The 25,458-nt window shown below is 47.9% G+C and overlaps 1 long non-coding RNA gene across 1 annotated transcript in view; it reads right to left on the bottom strand.

The window, feature by feature from the left end:
- The window catches only part of LOC118173155, a 50,757-nt gene that overhangs the window by 2,175 nt on the left and 23,124 nt on the right, over positions 1 to 25,458 (bottom strand). Inside the window, exons 5-10 of the long non-coding RNA XR_004754060.1 lie at positions 13,341 to 13,493; positions 12,736 to 12,875; positions 11,444 to 11,618; positions 9,815 to 10,763; positions 9,404 to 9,525; positions 8,052 to 8,179 (exon numbers count right to left, since the gene is read on the bottom strand). This is a non-coding gene — a long non-coding RNA (uncharacterized LOC118173155). The remainder of the gene's footprint in view (positions 1 to 8,051; positions 8,180 to 9,403; positions 9,526 to 9,814; positions 10,764 to 11,443; positions 11,619 to 12,735; positions 12,876 to 13,340; positions 13,494 to 25,458) is intronic.

Below are 25,458 nucleotides of genomic sequence, written 5' to 3'. Positions count from 1 at the left end.
CAATAAAGTTTCTCAGCCTTGATTTGTCTCCGCAATACTCAGACAAGATTCAGAGGAACACGGTGTGAATAGCACTTTGATGAGAATCTGTTCCTTGCGAGCTGCACATAGCACATCCAATAAAGCTCCTCTGGGGTGGCAGCAGGCAAACACAACAGGGGCTGCTGGGTCACCCAAATCCCTCAACTCAGGAAGAAACAAGATAGCAGAGGGTCCCAGTGACAACATAGCCAGCCCACCTTACCCTTCAGTTGCAAACGGGGATCTCCAAGAGGCTGCAGACATCTCCCAGCCATTCCCAAAATGTCCCTTATACCCTACCCTCTGAGGCGCACGGTGCATGCAGGAAGATCTTGTCTATAGCTCTGAAGGGTAGTAAGAGCTTGCAGCCTCCACCATCTACACTCATAGGAGCCTCATAGAAAGAAGGAAAAATAGGTTTTGTTTGCCATCAGCTTGACACAAGCTCAAGGAAAGAGAGGTGCAGGAGGGATTTAGTGCAAAACAGCGTGGAATTACACGTCCACATCACAGGTTTCTTGCCGTGCAGACAACATTGCAGACCACTTTGCACAGCTGCCCCCTAAACAGGGTTTATCTGAAAAGAGGTAACAGGAGGACAGGGGGGGAAGTGGGCAGTGGCGGGCAGGGAACATCAGCCTGCCAGAGGAACAAGAAGACTTGCAGAAGGGCGGCAGAGGAGAGGGCCGGTTCCCACTGTAAAGCTGCGTCCATATCTTGGCAACTGCCTGCAGAAGGTGCCACGTTTCCTTCTGTGTATTTACCTGTCCCGCCGGAGGAGATGTGCAGCTGCTAGCAGAACAGGCAGTGAGAAGGGTGACCCGGCAGTGCCTCTTGCAAGGAAACCTCCACTCTCTCCCCTATTCCCATAAAACTCACACATCTAATCCAAGCATTTTTCTTCCCTTAGTCTGGCTCCTTTCCTCTGAGGAGCCATTTCCTCCTGTCTGTTGTTGATTGTTATTGTTTCTTCTCTGTAACTGCATTTGTCACAATCTTTGCTTCCAACTAGCAGGCAATCACACACATCTCATATTTTTCAAGGAACCTGTTAAGCAAGGATTCTGCAAAAGAGCAGTTTTTCTTTTGGTCCTGGGAGGTCGCGAAGCCCACAGTATGGGACAGATTGCTGATCCCAGCAGAAAACACTGGAAGTGTTAGCAGCTTAAAACACAATCAAGAAACAAAACCCCAAATCCCCATGCATCCTCCCCTTAGACTAGAAGGAAGTGTTTGTCTTGCTAACCTGATGGGTTAAGAAGTACATCACATGCCACACCTGGAATGCTAATGAACTTTGTACCTAACGAGTTGGTGGGAACCCACTTGCCACACTACCGGAGGCAAGCACAGCCTTGATGCACTGTGCCACCTTGCCCAGTGGGTAGAAAGGACATCCCCAAAGCCACACACTCTTACGTTGATGTGCATGTTGATGAAGTGGTTCAGACTGAGATGAGCCTTTCAGAAGAACCACTCCTCCCTAGACACTTCTCAAGGGTCAGAGAGCAACAGGACACTGCTTCACACCAGGGAGCATCAGGGGGAACCTGCTTCCTAGGGGACGAGGAGTTGAGGGGGATAATAGCCAGCAGGGCAGGGCCCCATCCTGCAGGACCAGAGGGGCAACCCAGAGTCCAGACCATCAGGCGAATTCTTGGTGACAAGGCAAGTCCAAGGTCTAGCCAGGAAGCCAAACTGCAGGTCTGAGCCCAGGGGCAGTAATCAGGGTCAGATGTGGTCCAGAAATCAGCAGGCAGGTCCGAGGTCAGTCTGGGAAGTCACTCCATGGTGCCAGGCACAGGCAGGGCTGTGCAGAGCGGGAGGCAGGTACCCCTACAGCATAGCTCAGCGAGCAACTGAAGGTCAGGGGCAGAGCTGAAATGGAGCCCCCAAACCCATGGGCAGGGGTGTGGGCAGGGGCCCCAGGTCACGTCTGTCAGGGCAATGAAGGCCTATCGGCTGCACTCGGGGCCCTGACACTTCACCTCTGCAGTCACAGCAGCCTCTTCCCCGCAGCCTGGGTCAGCAGCAGAGCCAGACACCGAAAGAAGTGCCCACAGAGCACCTCAGCGCAAACGCTGACGCCTGGTGACTGGGGACCAGCCCTCTGTCTTACACCTCCGCTGCCCCTCTGCACCTGCAGCGGTTACAGGTGGACTTTGCCACCATCCCTCTTAGGCGCAAACTTCATGACCTTCACAAGAGATGAAAACACTCCGAAATAAGAGGGGTGCCATTCCATCTTACAGAGCAGCCTGTGTCTAACCCAGTGTAAAGAAGATGCAGCCAAAGCCAGGAGCCGTTTCCTCGCCATGTGCTGCTGTGCCCCGGGCAGAGAGGAGCAGCTGCAGGAGCGGCACAGCGCACGCACCTCCTGGGCCAGCAGCACTGCAGCATGGAGACAAAGGCACAGAGATGCAGGAAGCGATTACACCTTCAGGTAACGGAGCTGCAAAGCTGAGTAAGCAACCGGTTATTTACTAAGCACAGGGCTTTCATTAGAGACCAAACAAACTAAACCCAACAACGCAGTGTCGATTGTTCATATAGGCAAGGGAAGTTAAATAGCCTCCTCCAATGGATCCTGTAAAAGCAGAATGCGTGGGATAAGAGTGACAGTAGCGTTAGAGAGGCTGGAAACTGGCCAAAACACAACACCCCCCCGCACATACACTCCCTGCGCATTTTGGGAGAAGTTCAGCATTTCTGGAGCATCGTGGAATGCTCCTTTCTGGGTGATTTTTAACTCAGTCTTCAGACCCCAGCCAAGAACGCACTCTGCAATAACTGGAAATGTCCAGTAATCAAAACCAGAAAAAGATTTCCATTCTGTTGCTTAGTTTTATCCCTGCAATGGTACTCTTTGACCCTGTGTCAGAACATACAAGCTTACATTCAGAAAGATTTAATGAAAAGCATGCAGTGGTCAGAGATCCTGCTGCCAGGGGAGGAGGGGAAGAGAGAGAAAGAGGAAAAATATATCAAATGGCTTATAAAGAAAGAAGCATGTGCACTTCCCAGCAGAGGATACAGTTTTCTAAGCCATACCATTTGGGGAAGCTTCCTCTAACTGACACTTCCTTGAAGGCAAAAGATAAACAGATCGTGGGGCCAGTGTAAGGGCAGTGCTGCGCAGCTGCAGCAGTCTCTTAAGAAGGTCCCACTTGTATTGCCTTGGCTTGCTCTTCAAGCTCAGAGGGAAGGTTAAGCTGAAGTCACCTGCTCCGTGATTCCCCATGTATGCAGAACTGGCTTCAAAAAGCATACTCCAACCATTGCAAATGGAGAGGCAGGCTCTGCCAGGCACAAATTTTTCTGTAGCTAGCCTTTTAGAAGTTGAAGATAAAGGAAGAATTCCCAGAGTTGTGGGTATTTACATGCCTGTTAACTCCTAAAAGAGGTGTTTGGAGGTATCAGGGCAATGCGTATTCCTAGAACTGTTTTTCTGAAATCACAACTCTGGGAATACAACTCTGAACTGGTTGAGTCACCATCCCCAGAGGTCTTTAAAAGACATTCAGATTTAGAGTGTTGTGATATAGTTTAGTGGAGGACTTGTTAGCGTTAGGTCAGAGGTTGGACTCGGTGATCTTGGAGGGCTCTTCCAACCTAGATGATTATGTGAATACCAGGGAAGGAGAGAGCCTGGCTTTCCATTCAGAGAAAACAGTCAGCACCACTACTTTGGGTTGGTTTTGTTCAAGAGCAAACAGAGCAATGAGACACACCAACACATTTCAGTTCAGAGATTCCTTTTCACCGCTGATTCCTTCCTAGGCCCAGCACGGCGCGCATGTACTCCTTCCTACCCAACCCTTCCTACCACGTGTCAGTTTGTAGCTAGGTAAAACTGTCCAAGAAAATACAGCTTGCCAAATGCCATGTTTCCAAAGTCCTGCTGTAGGTGCCTTCACACAGACCTCCCCTTTCTCTTCTGTTCCCTCAGGCATGGCAGCCTTGCTCCTCCCCAGCCGCCCTCGTGCCCCAGGGTACATTTCCTGTGCAAGCACACGCCCTATGTGCTCAGGAGGGTGCTAAGGAAATAATCATTGAGACTGCAGACAATTTAGAAATAGCCTAGAAAACATTTCTAAGCAGACCAGCTGCCTCCTGGATGCTCTAGTTGTGCTGATGCCCCTTTTTGTGCACTAAGAAACTTAATGAAATTCTCTCCAGGCTTACCTCTCCCCAGACTCCTAGACCAGCCAGGCAGCTCCCCAGCAGTCATCTCCATGGCCCACAACTGTCTCCAAAAGAGACTGAGCTGGTAAGAGATAGAGCAGGCTGCGAATATATTGTATTTCCCTCCCCAGACCCAAATTATTTAGTCAGCCAGCAATCATTTTCAGCTGAAGAGATTTATTTCTTTAGCTTTAGATGGCTTGTCTTTTCAGTAATTCCCAAGAGGCCCTCCTTTCAGACACTCAGTACTGTCTTCCTTTGAAGACAAGTAAACCCCCTGTGGTGCACCCACAGCATCCTTTAAGGGGGAAACTCTCCCCGCTCTACTGCTTGGTACATCAAGAACCCCCCTTTTTCATTTATTTGAATCCTGACTCCCACTGCCCACATCCATTGCCCTCCAGATCTCGCATGATAAAGAGGAACAGTCAGTCCCAATGCTCTCTCTAGGTGTTCAGACTTGGCACATCTGTCACGCTCCTCCAGAAGTCACCTCCTTTCCACACTGTTCCACTGCTCCTTGTATGGAAGCTCCCGGGCCTGGACTTGGAAGGCCACACCAGCAGCATGGAGCTAAGGGCCTCATTTACATGCCCCACTGGGGCGGGGGACAAAATCAAAAAAGGTAAAAGGGCCAGAATTTCCAGAATTTGTGGGCTGAGATAAAGGCATTTTAATAAGACAGGGGAAAAAAAAAAAAATGAACAAAGCAACTGCTCACCACCCACCAAGTGATGCCCAGCTGATCACCAGAAGCCCCCCAACCAACTCCCCCCAGTTTTACTCTTCAGCATGATGCCATATGCCATGGGACATCCTTTTGGCTATCTGGGGCCAGCTGTCCCCTCCCAGCTGGTTCACGCACCCCCAGCCTGCTCGCTGGCAGGGCAGTGCAAGCAGAAAATCCTTGCAAGTCCAAGTGCTGCTCTGCAGCAACTAAAACAGTGTGTTATCAGCACAATTCTCATCCTAAATCCAAAACACAGAACCTTATTAGCTACTAGGAAGAAAATTAACTCTGTCCCACCCAAAACCAGGACAAGGCTAATCTCAGGCTAAAATTCCCTGTTAGGGTGGGAAAGCACTCTATCCCCCTCTGAATTAGGGCTGCTTCTCCACAAGTGAATTTGACTCATGCTTTCACAAGTAGAGAACGAACACACAGACAAACGTTCTTCTTTTATGCTTTTCCTCCCTTCAAAATCAAAGGGAACACTCGGAAAGTAAAACCAATGCTCTTCTAAAAGCACAACGATGCCTTTCTCAGAAGAGCAATCCCAGAGATCATGACTCAGATGTGGGGCTAACTTCCTCATCCTATTACTCAAACCTTTGACCTCCAGCATTTCTCCATTTTTCTGTAAGGGTGTCATAGGCCTAGCTGATCTCACCACCTGTTACGTTGATCTCAGAGATCCTCAGCACTTTTCAAATACAGTTTGGTCAAGTCAACAGCATGCATAGCAGCACCTAGGAAGCCATGAGTTTGACCTTGAAATCCGTGCTTTCTTTTAAAGCAGAAGAGACTTTGGAGAGTGGAGAGGAGATGGCACAGCAGTGGCTGGGTGGGGGAGAAGGTTTTGTATTTACAGAACACAGCTTAACAGAAGCATATCATAATCTCCCCAGCAAACCACATGCTTCAGGGACCCCAGCACCTCAGGGCAGGCCAGAGAGTCTTCTTGGTTAATGTCACTGATAGGAAGATAGTTCTGCTACAGAGATGCATGCAGTTAAGTGGCGATGTACTTTATCACCCTGTTGGTATCCTGGAGCAGTTTCCAGGGTATTAAGATCAACAAGCCCAAACCATTGTGATGCTGCAATATTAGATTACAGCACTGACATCACCCTAACTCCAGCAAGCCAAAGTATTCTTTATTTACTAATCAAAGATAGGTCACAGGATTAGAGACACCCCCCACACCAAAAACAAAACAAAACAAAAAAAATCAATTACTATTTAGATTAATTGTGGTTTCTTACACTAAGTATCCAAACCAATACTTGAGTAGAAAGCCAGATTTGATATGGTCTTCTACAGTAAGTCTGTGTTTGTGGCACAGGATGCCTCAGGAGGCCCAGACTTCCTTTCATAGCCTGAAGCCATTCAAAGATCACAAGTATTCAAACAAGTGTTCTCCCCACCACCAATTTCCTAAATCTCAGGTCAAATCTAGAAAGAGTTGTTTGGACCTTCCAATCACTAGATCACTGTCTGCCCTATCTCCTCCAGAAACATCAGCACCCCTTGCACGATGGTTATCCCTGGCCTCGGCAGTGAATGCAGCAAGGTTACCAGTGCCCAGGGCTGGGCTGAGCTCCTAGTTGATCTCTGGCCACGATCATTCCCTCCCACCTGGTAAAGCAGCTCCAAATGGGTGTCCCTTTCAGCAGCAGGCAGCTTATCCGCCAGCCCCCACACTCTCAGACTGGTCTTAAGACACAAATTCAGACAGCCCTACAGCAAGAACCAGGCATGAAAGTCAGTGAGAAAGTTCTCAAGGTGAAAGCCATTGCAGATGGAAGGAAACCACATTCTGACATATGATGGTGGGGGGAAACTTATTTTTAAAAAAAATAAATTTTAAAAAAAAGAGAGGGAGAAAAGAAAAAAAGAGAGGGAGAGAGAGAAAGCAAACGAGAAAGAGAGAAAAGAGAGAGAAAGCAGCAATGGAGTAGAGTGAATGGCAGGAGATGCTTCTGACAGTACTGCCACCAAAAGAAACTCTTTACAAGCTGTGACCTCAGCACAAAGCCTCTTCATACACCTACCTGTGTGTTTCAGGTCTGGGTGTAAACTACCTCTCCACATCACACAGACATACAGAAGCCTTTAATAAACACAGCTCTTGACTGGGTTTTGGTTGCAGTCAAACACGCCTACCAGCCCACAGTAATGTGTTAGGAAAACAGGGTTGATGAGAGGGGAAGACGGATTGTCACAAGATAGCAATATCTCTTCTAAAGAATGTCAACTGCCTTCAAAATGACTGGTTTTAGATTTCCAGACTTTAAGAGGGCAGCAAAACTGTTCATGATCACTTAGATTGGTCTCCTGCATTCTTGAATTTCATCTGATGTCCCAAACCCAAGTCTTTTTGCTGAGATAGACAAAGTTTCTTCGGAGATTTCAAGTGACAGAAAAAAACCACCACTGTATCCCTTGGCAATTGGTATCAACAATTAAATAGTGACCATTAAAACCGGGTACCTTATTTCTAGCTTAAATTTATCTGAATGTGTATCTAGCTGCTGACTCACACTATACTTTCATCTGTTTTCCATCCATGCTCAGGCATCACTATCCAATGAAATTTGTCCCTGCATTTGCAGGCAGACAAAGCAAATGATAGCCATCAGTTTGGGCCAGGAAGAAAAGGATGCTGCATCCTGCTGCAAGCGTAACAGGGCCCCAGAGTTCATACAACCAAGTCGAGAACGAGCTTTGCTTTGTAATTAAGGCTTCCCTGTGGCAATAAAGCCTCAGCTCAGGACAAGCAACATCCCTCCCCCCACTCCCAGTCCTGCTTCTGAAGCACTCTGAAACAGTGTCCTGAAGCGGCCAGCCAGCAAGGCTTGTAGCAGCTAATTGCTTGTAACATTGCTCTGGAATTACTGCCATCATCAAAGTTATGAATATAAAAAGGAGTGCAATAAAAGATAGTGCATGCCACCAAAGATGCAGAGAAACATTTTGTAGCCGTGCCCTAAGGGGAGCCATAGGCAGGCATGGATGAGGGCACATGACCCCCAGCAGCTCTGCACTATGTGGTTGTGCTGACATCTGTGACCCTAAACTTGCTGCTTACTGCTTTGTGTTTGAGGAACAAAGGGAGATTTACCTTTATCTAAGGATCTGGGCCATGCTTGAACAGTGACAGACTCCTCCAGCCAAAAGGTCTCGTCCCATGGCAGATATTCTGGAGGTTGTTGCGTGCCACAATGGCGTCAGCTGGGACCAAACTGCAACCTGAGAATTTTGAGGACATAAATTAGAACCCCATGGGACTTGCAAGGGGATAAAAAGACATAAAAGAAGATCCCTGGTCTACCTGTGAACTGCACAGTCTGTCTCCATGTCAGGACAGCTATGCCATTCACAACCAAAGCGGGAAACATTTGTAGCAGCAGCAATAGGCTGACACCCCACATACAACAACACCATGGAGGAAGACTCAACACAAGCCACATCAACAAGATAAGCCTTGACAAAGAGGGCATGTCTAGGTGCTGAGATCAGGAATTTCCCTTCTCCAGGCTGGTGTGGCCCAGCAGCAAGCCTGCCTATGCAGGATGTGGCCCACACCACCAGTACAATGGCACTGGGCAGCAGTTCCTGCAGCCTAAGCACCACCAAAAACAGCAGCAGTGTCTCATTACAGTCAGACCCAAAGAAAGAAAAGCCATCTCTATGCACTCCTTAACAAAGTGCCTCAGCATGACACCTTCTTGCAAAGCATGTTGCGAAGCTGACTCTTATATTGTCTGTAAAACAGGGCTATTTTCAAGTGATAGATATTTCTCTGTGTGGTTTCACAACCCATCTAGGATAATTTCAACGAATGTTTTCCTTTGGTCCATTGGCAACATGCGGAGGTGTTTTTTTCCATAAGAGAACTGATGGTGAGACCTGTATGTCAGACACAGGGAGCAGGTCTCTCTCCTTTCCTGTTCTAATTACTTCCCAAACAAATCTCTCTCTTTAATTCCAGGTACTTCTTAGTGTAGAAGAGGTACTAGGCAGGACCACAGCTTGGAGAACTGGGACCCACTGGAGCCAAGACAAAGCCAGTCCTCCAGGTAGACTGCGTCACAGCCTAGAAAAATTCCTTCTTTCTGTGGTGCCTGAGGCATGCACACACAAATCTTCCAGATCCAGCTGTAAAAGTTAGCAAACCTGCTCTAGCTGGGGCTTGGAATTAGCAGGCACAGGAAAAAGGCAGAAACCTGACTCCAAACCCCTAGTATTGATTTGGCTCAAGTGTTCCCCTTTTCACGCCTCCAGACTTCTCCCCTCTCACCCACATGCAGCCAGACTTTTCTGCAATGCAATCACCAAATAATATTCACCATCTTGTCTAAATAATCTCCCCCCCGCCCCGTGTTTCCTAGCCTACCAGGATGGAAAACCTGTCTGACTGCCCAAGCTTCTGCAGGAAGCATGATGAGGTGCTAAGAAAATAATTCTGCTTACAAACTTTTTTGGTCTGAAACAGCTGCTTTTGCAGTTGGATGGGGCTTTTGGCAGGCAGTCAGCTCTCCCTACAAGCCGTCTCACCAAGACACTCCATTTGCTTCCTGTTCCCTAGCAAGGCCCTGAAGGAGAGCAAAGAAACTGGGATTAACCATATATGACAGAGCCAGGCCAAGACACACAATCTGAATTCCCAGACAAAGTACAAGACAAACATAAGAATCACAAAGGAACAAATGTAATATGGGCTTAAGTCTAGCATGAGCCCTCTGTAAATGTGATCTGAACAGCAGGCTGCACCGTCCAGCCCCGCAGATTCTGTTAGAGCAAAGTCTGTAAAGCAGCACATCTCAGTGAGAGAGACAGGAGGCACCAGGAATTTAGAAAGAGGCTTTAGGGATTCAGCATCACCTTGAATGACACCAGAACCACTAGCTTCAAATGATCTTTGAGGCATCAGTGTAAAATGAATGGGTGCTCCAAGTCCCAGCCCAGCTCTGCTCAGCTGGAGCACCTTGGTTGGGAAGGGAGGAAATAAGAAGTCTGTCAGAACTGTCCTCTTCCCGCGTGCCTGGGACAGGCACCCACTGGTCCCTAACACCACTGGAGCACCCGACAGCTGAGAGAGGCTACCAAGGTAGCTCTGATTGCACTGCCTGCCAGAGGCGAGCCAACAGGGGATTAAAGGAGCAGCAAGAGAGTGAAGCAATCCTGCCCAGCCATGGCTGCTGTTACTTGCTTAGTTTTCCCAAAGTAGTTCTCTGGGGTCCCAGTGCAACACTCCAAACATTAAGTTCCTTTCATAAGATTGGCAGATCTAAAGGCTGCCTTCACCCATTAATGATTTAAAGAATTACCCACCAGTAAAAACTTCAAGTGTGAACACCTGGAGTATTTAAGTAGACCTGGGTCTTCACAGATTCCTCCTCTTCTCAGGAGGAGCCTTAGACTTTACTTACTATGCAGCCACACCGCGTCCCCCTTGGCGCAGGGGAAATCCCACCGAGTCTGGCTGCATTGTCAGCCCAGCAGGAAGCAGAAATCTCACAGGAAAGCCTATTCCAGTGATGTTTCCAGGGTAGTTGTGCAGATCAGAGACACTTTTGGACCGAGGCCAAGGCAGAGCTGTCCAGTGCCTCCAAAAAGGTGGCTAAGTGGAAAATTTCCTCCAAAATGGTTAAGAGAGAGAGGAAGAAGGAGATACTTTTTCTTCAGTTTCATTTACTGATGAAAGCAATGAGATCTTTTCCTCTTTCCCCAGAATGTTGCATTTCTTTTGGCAGTAGGGAAAAAAAAAAAAGCCTCTTCTTTATCATGCATGCATATTTCCCCACTACTGAACTGACAGAGTTTGCAAAAGCTGAAAAGGAAAAAAAAAATCTGCCACCAGAGTCATGTTTTTAACAAAGTATTTTTAGTATTCTTCATGAATAGGGAACACCAAAGTACCCAGCCCTGCTTCATATAGTTGACACTTCTTCAGGAAACAACCATCAGTGCCACAAGAAAAATTTCTATCATACTGGGGGGGGGCAGTGAGGAGTAGACAGCAGTTCAATGAACTCTATTCAAATGCTTTGCTGAACTGGTGTCTAAGCGAGGAAATGCTAAAGGAAGCCTGGAGCCAGAGCATTTCCCATGAGATGGTGAATCAAGACCTTCCTCTCCCCTGTGACTCAGTGTCACAGGAGGCAAACTGCAGATGACTTCTGGCTGGCTGAAGCCACGGCCATGGCATTGTGAGCAGGCTGGCTCCTCCGGATGCATGCAGAGAGATGGAACGGAAGCAGCACAGGAGACCTGCTGGGGTGGCCCTGTGTTGCAGCTGCTTCTGTTTCAAAGCCTGGCTAGCATCAGTCATGCTGTGAAGATGTCAAAGGGGGTAGCATGCATCTCTGGCCTGTGCCTCACGTGCGAAGAGTAGAGGAGGATGAGAAAAAAAATACAAAAGACACAAGAAAGAAGGAGCTAAGAGCTAGGAAGAGAAACACGTTCTGGGTTGCAAAGAATAAGCAAAGCACACACAAAACATTCAATTACCTGCTGCAGAAAAGGCAGCAGGATCATCTGTTCTCATGCAGTGCACAGATCCCTTGAAGAAATGCAGCCTTTCTGCTGCTCCATCCTTTTTCAGAGGCTTGCTTTCATGCCAGTAGCTCTCCTTAGCCTCTTAGCCCAGGTCTCCTGTTTGTCTGTATGCAGAGGAAGGACACTGCTGAAGAGTAAAACAGCTCCTGAGCTTCTGAGAATCCTACACACCTCTCAAGTGACTAAAACACTCCAAACAAATGAGAAATGTCAGCTTCTTGAACGAAAACAGAAGCAGGGAAAAAGGAGATGGCATCTCCTTTAATAAAAAGCCAGCCAAATATTAGAAAGTGAAGTGACTGCATTCACATATAAAACAAAGCCTCTGGTTTGGTGTGACCACATCAGAGCCTGCAAGGATTACTAACGGTTTCTGCATGGCTTTGCTGCCCACACCCCTTCAGCAAAGGGCACCACAGCTAAGAGCACGTCATCTTCTTGCTCACTTATTTGGAGCTCTTGTTTGGAAGCCCAAACCCAGAATACCAAGAGTAACTACTTCCAAATACTTCTTAGATGGTTATTCACGCACCTGCAATATTCCATGAGCATTTGTCACTACCAATTAACTCAGCAAATACTCTTTGCAAAGCAGAGGTGAAGGAATGGTGCAAAGACAAGCAGTTCACATTCTGCTTTATAACAGGTCCCACTGTTATGTAACACAGCTGAGGCATATAGCCAGTCTCTTCCAAAAAGCTTCCAGGGACAGAGACACCACAACCTCCCCAGACAACCTACCCATCACTTCCTCCTCCTTAACTACTCTACAAAGCCTCCCCACTCCAAAGCTTCATGCAGCAAATGTTGCATCAGCCATAATGACCTGCCTGAGTAGAGAAATGTGATGAAACGTCAGAAAGAAGAAAAAAAAAAAAAAGTATGCAAGTAAACCTTGCAATTTCAATCCACTCCATGCAGTTAGCCCAAAGAAAAGGAGGTGAAAACCCAGTCCTGGTGAGAACAGCAAGTGTCTGGCATCCAGTTTAAGACCAGCCTCAGGTACTGCGCTGAGGTGCTACAACCTCAGCACCAGGATGGAGAGCACAAAAGCTGGATTAAAAATCCAGACTGAAGTCCACCCCTAATCCCTGAAGAGAAAGAAACCCACGAAGCTAAATCTTCACCAACTCCCACTGCAGAGCCAGGTTCTATGAGCAGCCCCCAAAAACACAAGCATGCACTGGACACTGCCCCCTTCCCTGACCTTCCCTTCAGGAGCTTCCTGGCTGTTATCCACCCACCTGCTTGGGTACTTTCTTGCAGAAGGTCACAGCAGCAGCAAGCAGTGCTGCACGGATTGCACTGGGAAGTATGGTCTCCACTCTGCTTACCAGGGAGGCCTGTTGCAAACTGCAGAAACTCAGGGATCCCAGAGACCCACCTGTGAAGAGAAGAAATGGCACCAGGGTAAACTACAACGGCTGACAATCTAATAGTTGTCAGAAAAGCCAGTCTTGATTCCACTGTTGCTGATGTTTCTGGCACTAGAGATGCTTCAAGGAGACAACTGAAGCCACTGAACCAGCAGCAAGTAGAAACAAAAACCCCACTGTGGCAAGGATGAGCACAGCTGCCTCCTCCAACTGCACCCCCGAAGTGCATGCTAGACTACTGCAATCATGTGCCAAAACCAGATTTGTAGAGCTGAACGAGCACGGGACATTTATTCTCTTGAGAAACTCATGTTCTGCATGTGGAACTGACTTCACTGGGCCCATTTGCTGCTTCCTGATGGCCCACCAAAAGGACACCAGTGTTTCTCTGCACACAACCCCTTGTCTACTTTGACATGTTCTGTGATGCTGAACCGCCTCGTTTTGTCTCCGAATGCACAAGAGGATCTCACCTCTGATAGGAGGGCTTTGCACATCAGGACGTGCCCTGCTGTCCCCTGAAGAGCCCCATTACTACGCAGAAGCGGTCACTCCTAGCTCCCTGCTGAAGACCTTCTCTGCCTCCCACCTGAGATAAGCAGCAGGATCTGCGTGAGTCAGGCTTCCTGCAATGCAAAGCAGCAGCAGGTGAGGCCCCTTACAAGGAATTGTCAACCTCTCCCTGCTCACACACTGGGAAAAAACACAGCCACCCTGAAAGGTGGGGGACAGGTAGCACTGGGAGGCAAGGTAATGGAGCAGACCAAGAAAAACATGGATTTGTTTTGTTATTTGGGTTTGAGTTCCTAGAAAAGGCCTTTTGGTCTGGTCTGCAGCAGCCTCAAAAATCCTCCAGACGACAGTGATGCCGTTCATGGTGCTTGGAGAGAAGTGGCCAAGGGACTCCCGTCTGCTCACAGCCTCCTGCTTCTGCCAGGCACCTCTCGCCCTTAGCTGCCGCGCCACCAGTCCCATCTGCCCACAAGAGAGCTAGGCAACTTGTTTGGCTTTACAGAAAACAGTAAATTCACAGAAAAATGTACAGAGCTATTCAAACGACCAAATAATTCTGGTAATTAAATGTCCATGGGTTAGAATCCCCCAACATTTTTTCAACCTAACTTGATTTTTAGTTGATTTTGTTTGAAGATATTTCCAGTTGAACAAAGGCAAAATTTGGGGGTAAATCTCTCCTTCCTCATTTGCAAGCCTGTAAAGTGGGGATTCCTGCCCTTGCTGCCTTGTTTTCCAGTTTTCCCCCCAGATTTTCTGTCCCTCCTGTCTCAGTGAGGAGGCTGAGCAGCACGGCTTTCAGACCCCGGTGCCAGCCTGAGTTTTTATCAGTTCTCTGCCAATTAGGAAAGGAGTCATTAGCTGCCTTCCAGAGGAAGCGGCCAAGCCAACTTTCCCTGCTGAACCAGGCAGATCTCCCAGCACAAAGAGCCGAAGGTTTGTTCATCCTGTGGTTACAGCAGCTCACGGCAGCCAGCGCTGATCACACTGCAAGAGATCACACCTACAGGGCGCAGAGCGAGGGAGAGCATTACAGACCCATTCCGAGCAGATGGGAGATAAGGGAGTCAGAAAACCTGTCCAGCCCTCCTGCGCAGTAACTGGGTATCACAGGGACGTCTGTACAAGGCTGCCACGGGATCAAAGCAGCTCTGTACCCTGACAGCAGTGTCCCCACGCTGGCCACCCAGGACTTAGTCTCTTCTGGGTGGGATTTTCTAACAAAGACCTGCACTTTGGCTGCAACTTGGTGTGAAGGAGAATCAAATCTCATTATCTCATTTTCCATCTAATGCTTATTTAAATAAATGAAAAAAAAAAAAAAAAGAAAAAAAAAAAAGCTGGAAGCTGGTATCTTTGAGTTCTCTTCCACTTTGCCTGGTCTGCAGGTAGGCAGCAATGGCACAGGACGTATTTTTTCCACAAACCAGACTAAAAAGGACAGTGGGTAGGTGTTTCTATTGACACAAAGGCAATTGAAGGAAGTGATGGAAAGCCATAGTGAAGAACAGCCCCCTGTCATCCCAACCCCAACAGTCATCCCAAAAACGTATACTGGGAGATTGAGGTCACGACCCTTGGCTCCCAAACCAGTATTGATCCACCTGGCCCTACTGTCCTGGATAAAAAGCATTTCTGGGTAAAAGCAAGAGTGCTGCCAAGTCTTCCTCACAGTGTCACGTCAAGAAGGGGAAGGCTGACAGAGGTCTCTGTCACAGCTGCGAGTCATCCCAGTATTACTTCAGCCCATGAAGGTGTAACTCCAGTTACAGACTGGCGTAAAAGCTACGTAGGGAGGCTGAATCAAACCTGTGATGTTCCCAAAAGAGATCCTCGAGTTTGCTTAAAAAAAGAAGAGCGCTCCTCCACTCTGCAGCTATTTTTAATCTAGGGTGGACTGTGTCATCCTGGATCAGAGTCAAATGAAAACGAGAGATTTAAAGCACTTCACTCTCCCCCTGCTGCCCCTCTGCTCTGTGTCAGTCATCACTTCTTGCTTTGTAAACTCTTAGTGGGATTTGCACAGGGCCAGGCAAAGCAGGCTCCTCCATTTACTGCTATCCAACAAATATATTCCAGTAACAGGCTGTTCTCCTGCCAATGCCTTCTGTTTTCCAACTTGTTTCATTTTCTTTAGTGACTTTCTTGCAGACAAGTGGATAACCAGAGCCTTGTGTTGACTCCGCGTGGATTCCGTCTCGCAGCGGTGCCAGCTATTTCTTAGCAGAAACACTGTTCGTGTAGGAAGCGGGCACAAAATCTCTCCCAGCGCTGGACACAGTTTATTTGCTCCTGTTTCCGCTCCCTTTTCTCCATCAGTCGGCTCACAAAGCACTGACTGCTGCTCTGCCCGGGGCTCTCCCCTGTTGCCTCCCTGCCTTTCCTGCCAGGCTCTCCCAAGCCGATAGCCAAGGAAACCTGCCCACACCTATGCACGCAGGGGCTGCGCCTTTGTTTTGGGCAGTGACGTGTGCTTGGGGTGGAGGCCACCATTGTTCCAGCTCCCTGCTTCCACAAAGGAGTGTTAATAATTTCTTGCAACTGCAGTAAATGAAGGGTGGCTGCTACACCCAGCCTATAATACTGTTTTTCCTCTGTTACCTGTTAAAAAGGGGGTTTCTTCCTCTTGCCGTGGGAAGGTGGCTGAGGTCCAAACATTGCCGTGCCACCTCAGCAGAAGCCAGTAACCTGAACAGGATTTCTGCCAAACACACGGACCCTTGGGAGGCACAGCTGGGGTCCCCAGACCTGAGCCGGGCCAAAGAGCTCCTGGAACCATTTGGATCAGAAATGAGAGCTGGGCTCCCTCTTCCACACGCCATCGTGTTTCCCATCCTAAGGAAGGGATGCAGTGGATAATGAAGCTGTCAGCTGTGGTGTTCAAACAAAGCAGCCTGACAGCGCCAACAGAAAAATACAACTGTGCCGTGGAAAGCAGATGCTTTTTCACAAAAATAAAATGACTCTCATCTAGTCCATGGAAGGTATTTTTTCAGAGAAATTGCACAGGAGCTAGCCTGAAATCCGCTTGTTTGTCTCAAGAGGTACCCAGCTCTTCAGGTGCTCTCAGACTTGAAGAGTGCAATCACAGACCAACTCTGGGCTTCTGGAAGCATCATATGAAGAATGAAAACAGTAGGAGACATTCCTCCCCCTGCTTCGTATAGCATGAAATTACATGCAAGCACTAAAACATCACAGCCGGAAGTCTGACTTTGCAGCAGATAATCTCATTTTTCATATTCAGTGCAACACTCAGCCCATCCTCCCAGAACTCAGCTGTGCCAAGGCTCATGAGCTTGGAGTGAAATGATCTCCCACAGGAAAGTTCCATTGCCCCACAAAGAACGAGAGCAGTGTAAAGCACAAACACAAGGAAACAAGTGGTGAAAAGTAAAAGGAGGTGGTTTAGACACATCCCACCTCGATATGCAATGTTTCAGCAGCCAGGGTGAGGAAATAGGCTTTCCTTTTAAACAAGGGTGGGCCAGATCCTTGGCTAGAAGAAATCAGAGCTGCCCTGCTCAGATCAGTGGACTGTTGCTGATTCACAGCAGCTGAGGGTCTGGTATGTGGTTTTCTCCTGACAGTATCATAGTAATATAATTCTAAATTAAAATCACGTGGAGATGTTGTTTTTATATAATATTGTTAAATACCAAATACAAGAAAACTCAACTAAACTAAAATTAATCTAAAATGAGAGAGCGTAAAGGAAATGCCTTTCCATTGTAATGTGGACTCGGAGGCTAGAAAGAACCACAAGATAATTTGAGGAAATCCCTTGAAGCATTCTCACTCACTAATTAGTCTCTTCATTCTGGAAGAAGGCCATCGGTGGTGTGAAGGTTTCAGGGTTTAACACATTTCCTCATGCTCACTAAGAGCTCAGTGTAATTCCTGGAGCCAAAGCACTGAGGATGAATGAACCGGCATGCAAGGTGACCGTGCTCACCCCTCGCTCGTCCCCAACAGCACACGTGGACCCACAGGCCTGTGGCCATGCCAGGCTTGAAGCCAGCAGGCCCTGCACAGCAGCCCTCTGCCACCTAAACCACTGCAACCAGCTGAGATGAAAAGACATTCTGCAGTGGTAGACGTGGAAGCAGAAAGCACCCTGGGAAGCTGCGGCGCATCGCAGCGTGCCGGCAGGGGAGAGGCACACCCCATTACAAGTGCTTGTGCAACTCCATCCCCGTTTAGTCACAGGGTGGACGCAAGCAGGGCTATCGCAAGCTTGCACGCAGCAAGGAGCAACGGCCTTCACAAGAGCAGCCCCAGGCTCTCTGCTCCCTTTCACCACTCTCCCTCCTGCAGGATCTGTCCTCCCGGCTACGGCAGCGACTTGGCCACCAGCCTTGCCGGGTCTGGCCGTGCCCCGGTCTTTCCTGATCCCAGACAGCCAGGCCTCCAGCAAGTGCTCTGCCTCCTTCAGGATCAGCAAGGATGATGCTAGCTAATTCACTCTTTAAGTGGGTGGAAGCCTTTATTAATGTTTCAGGCCTGAGAAATCTCACCAGTGCAGCGAGAACCGCAGAGCTCCTTCCTAATTACACAGCAGAGCACCGCATGATTCATGTCAGCAGCTCCCCGGCCCCCTCACCTCAATCCTTGCTGGTGTGACACAACAAATCCGAGTGGAAGTGATTAGCAGGTTGCAACCGCAGCCGCCTGCTCCCCAGTGCTATTAACAAACCAGGCGCCATGAATGAGCCGTGGCAGGGCACTCGGAGGCCTGTTGAATCATGCTCTTCGGCGTTGCAACATCGGAAGTTGCACTTTAAAACCCATCGCCTGGGTTGCTCTCAGATTTCCCAATGAAGGCGGGAGGAGGACGGAGAACCCAGGCTGAGAACATTATACATGCATTTTTAAATTCCCAGGGGAGGTTCGAAAATTAGAACTAGCTCTGGGGCTCTTTGTTTTTGTTTTTCCCTTCCCTCAACTCTTTCCTTTTGGTCTGATTAACTTTGGTGCCTGGCTTGCACAATTTTATCAGGTTGGACCCGATGAATCACTCATCTTCAGCAAGCAACAGAGAGATTGCAGGGCACAGAGGGTTTGTGTTTCAGTAACAAAAAGGCAGCAAAGGAAAAAAAAAAAAAAAAAAAGAGAGAGAAAGGGAACAGAGGCAGGGAAAAAAGACAGTGGGCCAACAGCACTCATGGACGGCTTTCTGATGTCTGGTCTCAGACAACTAGCAGCACATTCATTTGTAAGAGTGCCAGACCTCCTAGGAAACCTAAAGGGCTGCTGTTATTTATAAAGCTAGATTGTAGCTGTTCTGTACGCAAGACTAGCTCATTATATTTATAGGCACCTGTCCCGTTTACCCACTTCAGGTCCCTCACTCTCATAAATCTATGGGGCTCACGGGATCAGTCTTCCAACACTAAGATACGCCTCTCCTTCCTGAGCAGGGCCATTTGGAAGCGTCTGTCACCACTGCAGGGCTCAGCAGCATGTGTCTGGAAATACACACCTGAAAGCCCCACATTTCTGTCAATGCACAGGCAGCCAGACTCAAGACTTTGCCTTCCACATAGAGAGGATGAGATTTTGCATTTAATTTGTAAAAAGCTCTCGGTAAATCTTAGCCACAAATGTTTGATTTAAAGATGGTTTAAAACGGTCAGCCAGCTTCAGGAGAAAAGATATACAAGCCAGTCCAATCAATTCTGGCAGCCTAGAGTCCTAGTGTCCCTTAAGAGGGAAAAGCAAAACAAAATCAACCCTCGCAGGTTTTATGCCTGAACTTCAACCCATCTGCACATAAATTGAAATTGCAGAGCTCCACTAGTCAGACATGAAGAGCTCTGCAAACACAGCCCTAGGTGAACACAGCTCTAAGTGAAGCTGGAGACATGGGCAAGCAAAGTCAGCCCCTACAAATCGCACTGGGGACAGGAACAGCAGGAGACTTGGCCTTTCTGGTTTGTGGGTGTTAATGTAAGAACAGGAGGGGGGAAAAAAAAAAAAAAAAAAAAATCTTGTCTGTTTTGGAGGTGAAAGACTTATTTCTCAACAAAATAAATAAATAGAATGGTACAGCTCTTACCTCCTACAAATAGAACTGACACAATTTCACTGTTGAGATCAGCCAGGCTCACTCCTGTCAAGCAGAAGCCTTGACCAAATGTAGACACAGAAACTGAGGCAACCTACTGTTTCTAGTTGTGCACAGGTTAGCAAACTTCCTGGCAGAACCATGCTCTACCTGTCCCAAACCCAGTTTTCTTTGGTGCTTCAAACTGTGCCGGGATTTGGGACACCAACTGCCAGTCACTGGATCAGATCTGCAGTCTCATGCAGTTGTCCAGGCCTGGCTCCCTCAAGCAGCTACACAATGATGGCAAGAAGCATTTTGGCCCACTCCACATAGCAACAGTGGGCAGGTCTTGAGAGGAGTCTCAAAGAGCCCCTCCAAGGCAGAAACTTTCACAATCCCAGGGCAGATGCCATTTTTCCTGCTTAACCTCTTGGAAGGATTCCCTCTTTCTGGGTTGTGAATTGAAAGTCATCCAGAGAAAAATATTTGCCCTTTTGCAATATATTTCCAGGACTGATTGTTTAACTGTTTGACATAGCATAAACTCAAAGCCTTTTCAAAAACGAAGGAAAAAAGATAAGGACTCCCACTACTCAAGAGTATACCCAGTCTCAGATGTCTATCGAAGAAGAGCCAACAGTCCATTGCTGAGAGAGAAAGAGGTTTGAAGACCTGTGGGGCTGGATCCGAAGACAGGAGCTTTCATACCTTAGCTTGCATGCCTGATCCCAGCTGTACTAGAGCAGGTGTCCCTGGACACCAGAGTAGCACTAGAATTCTGTATTGGCCACCAAAATTTTAACTGAAATTTAAATTTCTCCCTTAAAAGTCATCATCTACGTAACACGGCATTTACTAACAAATAATCATCTCATCAAAAGATTCCCAACCAGTTCCACTAGGAACCTAAACAATGCAGCTTTCGGTTAAGGGTGTGAGAGATGAAGCAAAGCTGACTCAAGCTGCTTCCAGTTGCTAAGCTTAGTGAAATGCAACAAATACAGAGCAAACCCAACTTTTCCCTTGCTGTTGTACACAATATTTGCAAGCAATTATACTAGCTGCATGCATTATTTACACATTTAGTTTCACCCATTTACATATTTAATTATGAAAGTTCAGGCCGTAAACTGACAAGGAAGCTGGATTTAAAAAAAAAAAAAAAAATCATTTCATGCCTTAAAACATTCTTTACAGAGACAAATGGGAAACAGAAATACACTTAGGCTCTTCCCTCCACGTTCTTCCATCCCACACAGTCATTTGCGCCTCTGCTAGGACTAAGAGCAGCTCACAGTTCCCTTCTGTATGACACATCCTAGATTTCACTTGATCACTTCTGCCTTGTAATCTATAACTGTGGCTGAAGTATGGCACGATCTTCAAAAACCCTCTAGTCTCACTGAAGAAGCGATTAATCCATGTTCTCTGCTAAGGCAGGGCTGCAATCAGTTGACCTCTGTAGAGGAATGAAATGCCAACATGTGTGCTAGGAGAATGGAAAGGCATCAGCCCTCTTGGGAAAGGACGAAGAAAAGAAAACCACACAGGGGTTATTTTCTTAACCTAACCTCTCTAGTCTTAGAGTAAACCTGAGGGCTTCTCTGGCAAAAGACAAGGCCATGCTGCAGGGCTCAGCTGACCAGTAAGTGGATTTAGTGCAGGTAAATCATGGCCTAGCATCAGCATTACTTGAACGAAGGCTGCCCAGGGACCTGACAGCCATGGTTCAGCTCCCAGAGGACAGCCATACCTTCCCCACGTCAGCAGCAAGCTGTGCCTAAAAGCCAAGCAGCCCCCTCCACGGGAGAGGTACTTCCCCTCAACATGCACATACACCTATCTTGATGCAATAGCGTTGATGGCTTTGATGGGCCTGTGCTCAAGGCACATCCCTTCGGATACCTGACCTCTAGGTACTTCCTTGACCCTCTGTTCACATGCTTGCAGTGAGCTGGAGACCAGCCACAGCAAACATCAGACCTTTTCTGGTGCCTCCAAAGGTCACCTTCCTGTCTCCAAAGATAGTACAGATTTTCCAAGAATCATTTGTCAAGGGGAAATCCTCTTCTCTCGCCCTGTTCTTGAAAAAATGCTAAACAGCCTTTGGAACTTGCTTAGCAGGAGGACTTTTTAGCATCCTCACCAAGACACCTTCTCTTTTGGTTCTGAAATGTCACAAGAGTAGAGATCACAAAACAGGAAGGGTTGTAGGAAAGCTTACTCTCTAACTCCTGACCAACACCAAGCTCTGGCCAAGGTAAAATTAAAGCACCATAAACACATCCCTTTCTGGATCCTGGGGAAGACAGAGACAAGCGACAGACCCTGAAGGAGAAGGGGGTTCCAATATCACCTCCTCTCTCTCCCCATGGCATCTGTCCATAGGTTTCTCTGGCAGAATCCTAGCAGAAGAGCTGAGCAATGGATGCTAGCAACAGTAGCTCTCCCAGGCATTTTGGGAACAACCCACAGAGTCTGAAAGCAGCATTTACAACGTTGGTTTGCAACTGGGAGAAAAATCACAGTATGGTCCAGTAATCAGGCCAAGCAGCCAGAACCATAGAATATTTTTTTAACCCATAATAAATAATCGTTTCCTAAACTTTATTGTGGTCACAAAGTCAGAACTAAATTTGATAAAAAATGCAATTATTGTACATAGAAAATTTTGAAAAATGTCACTAAATCCTCAGGGGAAAAACAATGAATGCTGTTTTAATGAAAACCAAGCTTATGGATTGCTGGTTTCTGAAAGCAGCCTGGTAAATATTTTTGTTTTCCAATAAGCAAAATAAATACTGGAACAGACCCACAGTCCTTTCCCTTCCATTGCTCCACACCCCCAGTTTTTCAAAGTGGAATCAAGGATGCCTGTCCTCCAGTTTTAAAACCAGTTTATGGCTCCTCAAAATATTGTGACCCAGGGCTGGATAGTGCAGTGGACAAAAGCCAGGAGACCCCAACGTACTCTGGGGATTGCCATAAACGGACAACAAGGAGCAGAACCTGCTCCTGACAACACAGATTGGGAAAGTGCCCAGAGATGAGGCTTATCATGCCACAACTTGAACCTCCCCGAGCAATTCACACACCCATGTCTCTACATGAAAGCAATGAGATGGGAAGGAAGCACAGTTAGGGTTTGGCACTGCTCAAGCCCTATGCAATTACAGGCAAGAGTAAACATCTTATTCAAGGATGAGCAATTGTCCCTCAAGGGAAAACCCCGGGGCTTCCAACCCTCCCAAGAAGGTCACAAATGGGCACAGGAAACAAGAGAAGACTTGCACAAAGGGAAGGAGCTAAACCCTCTGCCCATGAGTGAGGAACTGAACAGACAGGTCCATGTGCTCCAGCGCTGGGCACAGATCTCAGAACAAGCACAAGGGAAGCTGTGGCATCTCTTAACCTTTTGCTTCTGAAGCTTTAGGAGCATTATTTAGTCTTTCTTCCCAATACAGCAATTCCCATCAAATCTCTAGTTTTGCAGGAGCACCTAATTCATGATGACAACTCCAAATCAAGCTGTGGCTTGAAAGAATGGTCTTAAATCAATTTGTCATCTTAAGTGCCATCAGTTTAGTACAGCCAAGTTTACTGCCCTTCCAGATGCCATTTCTCATTCAGTGAAGCCTAACAAGGTATGTGGCAGGGAGCTGTACCATGTCTGACCCCCAAATTTCATACTGTGAAGACTAACTTACTACTGGTGGCTGTTCAGGGAGTTTCTGCAGAGCTGCGGAGGCTTGCAGGAGACAAGCTCATGCACTTATCTGTTGTAGCCACATCCCTGCTGCAGTCCCATCCTACCAGGTGACCCTTGTCAGGCTCAGATGCCTTTCCTCCATGGCAGGAAGAGGGGCCTCTTGAAGTCATCAGCAAAGCTGTTCCTTACTGAGGAAGGAGATCCTGCAAATACATTCACACTTCGGTCAATCTGCCCCTCATACACCTACATGCCTGTTATACAAGCTTCAACTGACAGCTCAAGAACTAAGACAATTAACATATGCCAGCACATCAAATCTAGGCACTAAGGGTCTGAGGAAAAGACCACTGAATTCCTTCAGCAGGCTCAGGAGGGGACAACCAATGGCTCATCTGTTGCCATAAGTACTTGTTTCTCGGATGCCAGGGTCAGGCCGGTTGATGGTAATTAATCTTCCTGAAGAAACGAAACCATCTGGCTGCACAGTAACTACTCTTCCTGCCTGGACTCAGAAGCCCACACGGCAGATCCTGGAGAGGGGATATCAAAAATCTGTCTGATTTATCTGTCATTGCCTGGGTCCTTTCAAGGCCTAAAAATGCAAATTCCCCACAGCCATCAGCAAAGCAGTGTATATGGATTTTGAGTGAGTCAGTACTGCAGCTGGGTTAGGTCACTTCAGTTCCTTTCCGTTCTGAAAAAGCAGCACTGAGTTTGCAAGGTGACAGAAGCATGAGATGTCTGACCTCAGTCCCTCAGGGAACCTTCAGGGCAAGCCAGGCACTCTGCTGCCTTCTGGACCTTCCAGAATAGCACATCACCTCCTTGCTCCCCAAAACACTCGTACCATCTGCATTTAATAGCCACGTGGCATGCCTGGGAGGAAGCAGGGACTCATTAGTTTCAGGCTGGATGCATACGTTGGCTTGCCATACTCAGAAAAATATCTGAGGCAAGGAAAGATGAGGGGAAATTTACTGACATTACATGAGCAAGCATGGCACAGCCCCTGCTGCTGTCATACAGCCCAGCGGGCTGCATGGGAAGCCCAGCAGTCACCCAGCGCACATGTTTCCCTCCTCTGCACTGAGATCCTCCCTCACCCAGACATGCAGCAAGGGGCCTTGTAGCCACCGTGGTCCGAGCCAGACCAGGGGCCCCCTGGCATGGAGGCCAAGGCAGACCCTCTCTAGTCCAGCCCTTTGGCTTCCCAACCCCTCACCTGTGCTGCTCCTTGTCTGTGATCACCAACTTCTCTTCCTTGGCTGGCTTCCTGGCCTCCCGGCGAGGAGGAAGAGGGAGCTTTCTGCTCTTCAGAGCTGCAGTTTGACAGAAGCATCTGCAGCCTTCCCGGCCCCGGGAGGGCCGTCACGAGCCCTTGGCTCTGCCCTGCACGGTCAGTCACGTAGCGATACCAAGACAAACTGCAGCCCCACAACTGGACTCATTTCCTTGGGAAGCCCTAGCTCAGTTTGGTCAGCAACAGCCTCTGGAGGATGTTGAGACCCACAGCCACCAAGATGCCTTCGGAATTGCCTTTGCACCCTTTATGCTGTTGGATATAGCCACACAACAGGTTTTCCTATCAGTGCTATACATTATGCTTCAGGGCAGTACTGAGACAATCAGTCCATGAATAACACGACATTCAACATTTTCCTCAGTAACTGAAGCACATCCCAGCTACCTAAAAACAAAGTGAGGAGACCCAACACATTTAAATTAAGAAAATTCCCTGAAGGAACCACAAATGGTGCTCTGCAGCTCGCCAAGGGCTCCCCCAGCACAGGGGCCCTGAGGACGAGCAGAGAGAGGCACAGAGCCTGCCCCCAGCTCCCTCCCAGGCCTTCCCCTGCTTGGGGGAGCCAGACCTTGCCTTTGTGAAACTCAGTTCAAGGTGGACAGAAACAGGCAGAGCTTCATTTCAAGTGTGCCTGGGTCGCTCAGCACAGTGCAACTGCGAGAACCATGAGGATGAAGGAAAAAAAAAAAAAAAGGCTTTGTGGTTAATTATGAGTGTTAACTTTAAGAAATAGGGGCAGATTGGTAGAGGTAATTATTCTATGAGCTGCATTTCCCTTTTGGATGGGAGATGATGAGATATCCTTTGCCACGCAGAAGAGTCTCCCGGCAGAGGAGAGGCATGCTCTGGCTCCTGCACGATGGAGCTGCAGAAACCGACTGCCCCCTTCCCAGCACCAGCCAAAAAAGCCAAATTTTTGCAGCAGAACACAAAATGAGCTGACTCCTGAGAAAGCAAGTGGTTTCCCCTTCTCAATGTGAGAACATTCAACTTAACGCCCAAACTACAAGAGCA

The sequence above is a fragment of the Oxyura jamaicensis genome, chromosome 12 (genome assembly GCF_011077185.1).
Source record: "Oxyura jamaicensis isolate SHBP4307 breed ruddy duck chromosome 12, BPBGC_Ojam_1.0, whole genome shotgun sequence".
In the NCBI taxonomy this organism is placed as follows: Eukaryota; Metazoa; Chordata; class Aves; order Anseriformes; family Anatidae; genus Oxyura; species Oxyura jamaicensis.
Note: the sequence above shows the minus strand (reverse complement) of the source record. Positions and strands in the feature narration are given on the sequence as shown.